The sequence below is a fragment of the Epinephelus moara genome, chromosome 4, assembly GCF_006386435.1.
Source record: "Epinephelus moara isolate mb chromosome 4, YSFRI_EMoa_1.0, whole genome shotgun sequence".
NCBI lineage: Eukaryota > Metazoa > Chordata > Actinopteri > Perciformes > Serranidae > Epinephelus > Epinephelus moara.
The window spans coordinates 10,910,868-10,919,502 of record NC_065509.1 but is presented as its reverse complement, the minus strand read 5'-3'; the positions used below and the strand labels follow the sequence as shown (position 1 = coordinate 10,919,502).

The 8,635-nt window shown below is 40.3% G+C and overlaps 2 non-coding genes across 2 annotated transcripts; both read left to right on the top strand.

Annotated features, from left to right (window-relative positions):
• Positions 1-4,312: 4,312 nt before the first annotated feature.
• On the top strand, positions 4,313-4,394 carry trnal-aag (transfer RNA leucine (anticodon AAG)). The gene has a single exon. It is a non-coding gene; the product is annotated as a tRNA-Leu (tRNA).
• A 387-nt stretch (positions 4,395-4,781) lies between these two features.
• Positions 4,782-4,853, top strand: trnam-cau (transfer RNA methionine (anticodon CAU)). Its single transcript has one exon. It is a non-coding gene; the product is annotated as a tRNA-Met (tRNA).
• The last annotated feature ends 3,782 nt before the right edge of the window (positions 4,854-8,635 follow it).

Sequence of the window (8,635 nt, the reverse complement as noted above, 5' to 3'; positions counted from 1 at the left end):
ATGTACTTTACTAAAACTAAAACTAACCATGTATCTGTAGCTTAGTGTTAATTTGCGACCATGCTAACTGGCGACTTTGAGTCATATGCGTCTGTGGTTGTCGTATTGACAACAGCTGTTTTCAACCAGGAAGAGAATACGTAGCTGTCCTCGAGAATGCCTCCTTGTTCATTTTGTTTTGTTACAATATCAAAACTCTCTACTGGTACTCTCTTCCTGGTTGAAAACAGCTGTTGTCACTACGAGAACCACAGACGCTTTTCTCTGAAAGTCGGCAGTTAACAAGGTTGCAAGTAAATCCAAAGCACCGGTAGCTCAGCATATAAACACACTGCACCAGACTGCATTGTTTGTGTTTTATCTTCAGATCAGCATATCTATGAAGCCATTTACTATTTACATAATAAGATCATAATGAGATCTTTACATTATAAGAAAAATTATGAGCTAGTGCTCATTATTTCTGTCATCATAACTGAGTAATGACCAGATAGTAATGTTATGTGTTTCTCTGTCAGATGAAATGGATGTCCAAACATTTCATTCCGGCAGGAGGCCTACAACGAGCACCGTTGCAATTTTGCCCGCAGATCCTGCTGTTTCTGAGGGTGGAGACCTCAGTGATGGGGAGAGTGAAAATGATTCCGATTATATGTACCACCTTGGGAAGCCCTACTGCCACCGCCAAACAAAAGGAGAAGCAGGAATAAGCTTATTGAAATATTCAAGACCTGGACCAAAATCCCAGCCCTCCTGCAAAATCAAAACTAAGAATGTGGATAAAAAAGTCCATTGCAGCTTTTACTGTACCTGAGCCCGTCTTTACCATTCCTGATTCAGTGCAGATGCCATTTGCATATTTCAAGCGGCTCTTCACCGATCAGATGATCGAGCATATAACAGAGCATACAAACCTGTACTCTGTTCAACAAACTGGGACATCAATCAATACCAGTATTGCTGAAATTGAGGACTGTCCGTTTTACTTGGTAATGCACATGCAACTCCAGGGTAAAGTCCTGAGATAAAGTCTGAGTTTTTTTGACTCATCCACCACCCCAACCTACCTCCTTACGAGACCGCTAGGGGCTGCTTACTCCCATCAGCACATTGGTGATGTGATCGCAGCCTTCCAAAATATGTGGGAAAATGTTTTGGTGCATTATTTTTTGTAGGAAAACATACAACTGTTTGTAAGAACAGCCTGAGAGATTTGGACTTGAACCAAATAGGTGATCTGCCCAACTGATGACTGATGATTGACGGATGTTCATGTGCAACAGCACGTTATCTTACTACATTGAATCCATCAGTCTGTAGCAAAGGGAAGGAGTTAAATAACACACTATCAGACAATGCACTGCTCTACTGCACAGATATTAAAGTCTACATTCAGCTGGTAGACTGTATTTAACTGAGGGTTCAACCATTAATATTGGTTTGAAGTAGTCAGACGGGAGTTGTATCCAGAAAAGCTCAGTATATAAATGAAAATAGTTCCTAATGTTATGGGCAAAGTAAGCAGGACAGACAGAAGGAGCAGCTAGGGGACTTGGATGCGTCCCCTCACTCCACATTAGACTGCATGTAATTAAGCCAATTAGCACACAGGAACAACACTGTGATTCCTCAGGGAGAGATAAGGGTAGGGATACTTTATAAAACACTGCATCAAAATACACCCACAGTGAAACACATCACTGCTGCTTGTATTGTCTGGGGAAGCCCACACAGATGGTGCAGGTGCGTTTATGTGGACGTAAAGCTATTTGATGGCTGTAACACGTCAGGCTAATTAGCAGCTACTCAGGTGGTCTCACATGGTGGACAAATCAAAATGCACATGGGGTGTTTTAAGGTGTTAGTATATTATACAGACTAATACAATCTATAGATTGTCACAGATACCCAATCTCATTTTTTTTCTAAATGCTAAATTTATTTTGGTTTAATTTTGTGATGCTGCCATAAATGTAAGGGGAGGGATATATGTATGGAAAAAATTAAGTTTAAAAACCCTTTTAAGGTGAAACCTTTGGTGCATCATATCCATGTCGTAGATGCTTTACTGTAAGTTGTTTGTTATGCACAATCTCACATAGCCAACACTGGTCAGGTGATCTGTGTCCTGCAAGATCACAGGTGTAAGGGGATGTGTCCTGTGAAACAAATGGAAGGGAATTGAAGGAGTGATGATTAGGAGGTATTCGGAGTAAGGAAGGAGTAATGTAAGAGCCAAACAGCTTTCAGTGGAGAGGGGAAAAAAGCTTTTCGCTCTTTTCATGGTTGCACAACATCCATCTGAAGTAAACAAGGAAATCAGTATGATCTGAAGACAATAACTATTGAACAGAGGACTGGAAATCAAGTCAAGACCAGATTATTTATTCCCAATACTACGCTCAGTGAGTTTGATTACTTGGGGGTTTGTTGCAATGCACTGCTTTTTCTGATTTGTATTTTTGCATTTTGAAGGGAAGACATGTATTCCAGCTTTGGTTTGGATATGGAAGACCTTTTTGGGTTGGACAAACCTTGCAAACAGTGTACATCCAATTTTCTATTTAGAGAATACCTGTGTTGTTGTCAGGAGGGTTTTAAAGGCAACCCAATATTTACATTTTTTTCTTTTAACCAGGTCTTTGTATTGTGATAGCTCAAATTATATGTGTGAGCATGCTTAAAAGTTAAGATGATTCTTCTAAATTTATGCTTATATATAGCAAGAAGGGCTCCATTATGATTTCGTCTTTCATAGAGTCCTGGTCAAGTCATCAGAATATATAAATATTGGCACTGGATCAAATTAGTATGTATAATGTGAGAGGTGTCTCACATGGCGTCTAATCCATGGAAAATTATTACCCAACTCTGCAGCTGCTCCCAGCTCTACTGCATCATTAGGCCCATTGTTTTAGGTTCCCACCCTACAAACTCCACTTTTGTGTCACCAACCGAAAAGGGCAGCTATTTCAAGCTGTTGTCATAAACTGTTTCCTACGAAAGGTAATGCAACTGTTCTGTTCTGTTTTTTAAAGTATGATAATAAAAGCACTTACATTTATGCACATTTGTTAATCTATAATCGGGAAATAAATCTGGCTACAGCAAATGAGTTGTTGTATTGGTTAAGTGAGAATGCAGTAGTTGACCTTCTTATGTAGCTGCCTGTTGGTGTTGACAGTTTTCATATGTATTAAGTGCAGTGTTCTTGCAGAATTTCAAAATGTAAGGGCAGCAGTGTTTCATTCATTTGGACTGAAATAGCAAGCACTATGTAGAACAAAACCTGTTTGTAATCAAGTAATACCATTTAGAATACAATGTATATACTTGACAATGTGATGGAAATCAGTCATCTGTCGTCTTTCCACAGGTTTTTGTCAATCACAATGTCTGTCAGGTTTTGTAGGCCTCCAATGACTTGTCCAGCCAATGTTTTCTCAAGAGCCTCCTCTTTAGAAGCTAAAAACAAAACAAACAAAGACAGTGAAAAACACAACACAGCAAACATCGTGAGTATGACTTAGCAAACAAAAAAAAAACACAAGGTAGACTTTCAAGAGAGTTGAACCTGACCGATGTTTGCTACAGTGCAACTCAACAATGGCAATGGCTACATTGCTAAGTGCACAGTTCTTGTACAGCTTTGTTTTCACTCATTATAAAGTCCACATTGACCAACTTTTGCCGTTGGGCTTATTTGGGATTTCAACCCTGTACCTCTCTCATGCTTGAGAGCAAAATCCAGCAGGTAAGAGTATTGTATTTTTTGCATTGTGCACAATAGCCCTTGAGCAAAAAAACTTTTTGCACCCAATGCGAGAATGACACCCCTGGACCAACGAACCAAAATATTCTGTGCAGAGTCGATGAAAGCCTCCTTGAGCCTGAAACTGACATAGAATTGCCAGTGTTTGGCATGTGTCTCACATGAGTATGGCTTAGTGAAAAGAAAAAAGAAAAGAAAAGAAAAGAAAAGAAAAACTGTGAGCCTTGGGCTTATCCAGGATTGGAGTTCATGCTCAAGGTTCTTCTCCTGCATAGTTGCTCAACTAAACTCACTTAAATAACACTCTTGTTTCAGGGCTCCTGTGGGATTTAGACCCAGATCCTCTCGCACCCAAAGCGAGAATCATACCCCTAGACCAACAAGTCAAGCAGAAGAGGTGTCATTCTGTGTCATCTCGGAAAAAGCCTGCTTACATCTGCAAGGGACATGAACTGTCCAATATTGGGTCACATGTGAGTATGGCTTTGCGGAAAAAGAAAAAAAACAAACCTTCAGACACAAGGGAAAGGCTTCCTTGCAGGTAGTGTGGCCGAGTGGTCTAAGGCGCTGGATTAAGGCTCCAGTCTCTCAGGAGGTGTGGGTTCAAATCGCACCACTGCCATTTGACATTGTCTGATATCAGGTAAAGAGACACATGTGCTAAAGTGCATATACCTCTTATTGGTGTATTTAAGGGTATTAGACTTGTGGGAAGCAACCTCTGTTACTAAAAGCGGATGTTTGGCTGGCTCCGTGCTGACTCTACCAATTCCATCCATATTCACATTGCCATGGTTTAAGATGACAAAGCAGTCATTGCCACAAGTATCTTTAGTGACATAAGAATTTATTATGGAGTGGAAAATATCGCCAAAGGTCAATATCTGATTCTTCTCACCTTGAAAACACATGTCATTCAAGCAATGTCAATGTTGACTGTTGCTCTTAAGTCTGATTGGTTGAAGGTATTCAAACAATCAATCACCATTAATGGCAGATGGAAGCATTGAGCAGAGTGGCGCAGCGGAAGCGTGCTGGGCCCATAACCCAGAGGTCGATGGATCAAAACCATCCTCTGCTAACCCTAAAAGCTCTGGATAAGGAGGATGTCTGTCTCCTTTCTAACAGTTTTCACTTTGCCAAGTGTGCTAAGCTAGGCTCATAAACCAGATGTGGTATGTGGTAACCTCTTAGTGTACTTAAGGTTATTAGAATTGTGTAAAGCAACCACTGTTACCAAGTGGATTCTTGGGTGGCTCCATGCTGACTCTATTAGATCCATCCATATTCACATTGCCATGGTTGAAGATGCCAAAGCAGTCATTTCCACAAGTGAATGAGTGAATGTGTCATATATTCATGGTGTAAAAAGCCCTTTGAGTGACTATAAAGCAGCTGTACAAGTGCAAGTCCATTTGTCAATTGTTACAACCAGCTTGAAAGCTGCAAAATAAGGAGTTATACGACAGTGGGTTAAATGCAACAGCATAATACTTATTTACAAAAAGAAAAAAATCAAATAAGAAAAAAAACAAAGAGCTGAGTCTGGGAGGAGTTAGAGACTGTGGGCAAAGCAGAGTAAGGACTTACTTGTATAGACCCTGCCCACGCCTTCAAATCAGTGAGCTGCACCTAGAACACACAGATCAATCACACAACGGCTTACGGCTTTATTTTCAGTTGTGCTGTACAAACACTTGGCTGCAAAGAACTTCTTAGAGAAGTAATGAAATGGGTCATCAGTGCCAAAGGAATCTTCCTGTAGCAATACAACAACGGCCCCAGTACAACGTGTGTCACCCTCCAACTTCAATAGTACTGCAAAAGTCTGGAGCCAACAGCACTGGAGAGCTACAGAGAAGACTTTTAACGTTCTATAAAGCCTGCTTGCACTTCTCTCCCCAAACCAATCTCATAATGGGTCTGAGGAGGTCTGGCAAGGGGGACACAATAGAAGCAAAGTTACGGCAAATCTACTACATCTACTAATGAATATTAATTTAAGTATCCCTTGCACCTGGTAAGGCCTCTGGACTGTCGGAATAGACTAGAGTTCCTACTATCAGAGGGTATTGTATGTAAGTCTTACCCACAGCATCTTTTCACATGAAGCACATGAATACCAGAAGTGACTGGACACACTCCTTCTGTAAAGGCCAAGTGGCTCATTGCCACCTTCTTTTTGGAAGGTGCAAAAATCTTTTTACTCTTACCTGAACAGTGATGTTTTAATTTGCTGACATAAGAAAAACCGACCAGGGTGGGTATGGGGTGGAGGGAATTGAAAAACAATTCACTTATACTTGTGATTTTGTTTTATGAGATACAAAATGATCATGTAAACTCACTTTTGTTACATGGCAAAACAATCTGGTGGTCTATTTGTGGATACGTCTCCTGCCTCATTTTTTGGATAGAGGGTGAATGGTCAGTGGTGGGTGTAGTTACTTGCACGGCCTCTGCCAGCAAGTGGTCCAGGACTCTGTTAAAGCCAATCACTTCCAAACCAACATAGCTTGCAAATTCAGAGACCTAAAACACAGTATTACAACACTAATTTCTCACACAGGCAGTGCAGATGCATCTGCCAGAACAAGTACAACATGCGCCTGCACATTTGTCTGGCTCTCAGGATCTGGGTTTTGCTTTGCTCCATCTGATTGGAAACATGACACTTGTTGAGCGACATTACTGTTTATCCCAAATTAAAATGGCTTCATAAGAAGATACTGATCTAGTGATTTCTGATTTTTTAAAATGGAAAAACAAACTAGAAAAACAAATCAGTACTTTAAGTAAGCAGACACGTGCACTTTCTACGAGGCAGCCTTTTTTTGTTTGTTTTTTTCAGTCTCATTGCCCTGAGTCCAAAGTAAGCTTGAATAGGCTCCAGTCCCACATGACTCAGAAGAGGACTAAGCAGGTAGAGAAAATGAATGAATCAATTCAGCCTGAAGATTTAGGGTGGACCTAGAGGCCTTAACATATCATCTGCCAGACAGCAGGATGTCAACATACATTTACTAAAATGTACACAATGTATGTATCTATATAACTTTTAATGCGTAGCATGATTTGCCATTGTCATAACATGGTACACTTGTATTATTCTGGAGTGTTAGATATTTCCAGACCTTGACCCACTTATGAGAAATTGTCCAACAACTCATCATCTCGCCCTGGGAGCTGCGCTCATTAAAACCTGTTATTACAATGATCATGTGAGGTATCAACAGCAGTGCTCCCATAAACTGTTTCTGGGTTTATGAACCATTGTTATCTTGCATTTGCCTTTCTTCATTAAGCAGGGTGTTAATAGTCAAGTAAAATACAATAAAGTGATAGTCTTCACACTGCTAGAATTCTTTTTAGACCCTTATTTCCCACTTATTCTATTATTGGTTAACATATTTGTGTAATATTAGCTGGAATGTGTGACCATAGGTTAAAAAAATATTAATTAATAATTGCAGGGCCAGCTGTCTCCAGTTGCCTTTAGTTGGACCTTCAGAAACATTTGTATTCGCCAAGGTGTTATAGCAAAATGTCAAGGAGCTAAATTTTTGATTGTAAAAAACAAAAAATAGTAATTGGGAGAATATAGAGGAAACACATGTCATTTTTAACTTCTTTTTTTTTTTTAAGATTATTTTTGTGGGCCTTTTGCCTTTAATGACAGGACAGAGAGTGAAATGGGGAGATGGAGAGAGAGAGTGGGGACTGAAATGCAGCAAGGGGCCGTAAGCTGGATTTGAGCCCGTGGCTGCTGCAGTGAGGCAATGCCTCTGTACATGGGGCGTTGGCACTATCCACTACGCTACCGATGCCCCAACTTTTAACAAATGATGGGAAAAAAACTGTCAGCTGTATTTGTGGTGCTTAATGCTAGAATATATTTAAGGCTCGGATGGTTCATACCTCACTCTGAATGGTCTCATGAGGAAACCAAGCAGGGACAAAAAAAAGCAGCTGTTCAAGTGTGTGTTTGTCTCACAGCAAAAGCATGTAAACATTATTCCACTATTAAAGATTAAAATCTTGGGGGCAAAATGGATGCATATTGTACATTCAATGTAAGGAGCCTCAAGGCTATATCTTAACCTCAGGATGATCTTCAGTGGATGCTATGTATGAAGTTGTAGGCTACAGCCTGTGAAGGAATGTGACTTGTGACTTGAGTCTTTTCCTTAACTAGTGGGTTTAACCCCTGTGGCCAAAGTAGGAGCTGTTGGAGATGTAGGCTCACTTGAACTTGAAATCAGTGGCATACTAAATATGTAGTTGACTGTGTGGTGGATTTAATTTTAAAAAGCCTAATTCATTGTGTATTGGAAGCAACTGATTTACAGCGCAAATGATGCTGGGATACCTGCAAGCAGACCAAGGTGGTGGTGCAACAAGAGGTTCAAATGGTGCTCACATCAAGACAGCCAATAAAACTGCCGCCACAAGCGGCCAGACGCAAGTTTAAGCAAATTGGTCATGTATAGTGGAACTACACTGTTATAGTGACACCATTCATTCCCCTCTCTAAAAGTTCCTGTCTCCAATGCTCTTTTTATGTCATCAGATGATAGTGATCAAGATGATATTCAAAGGGGTATTTACAGTGTTCATAGCATTTACACGCACTCCCCTTTTCTTTTTATTTCACAGAAACATGCACAGTCATAGTGTTGAAGAGCTTGGACAATGGCTCTGTTGTCGAATGCGACAGCTCTAAAAAGTTTGATGCACAGCTAATTTGAGGAAGTGTGTCGTGCAAAGTGGAACTATTATGCCCTCCTGTGTAGTCAGTAGTTGCAAAGAGACAACAAATGGGTCATTTTACAGCCTAATTGCAGACTCATTATCCAAAAGAAA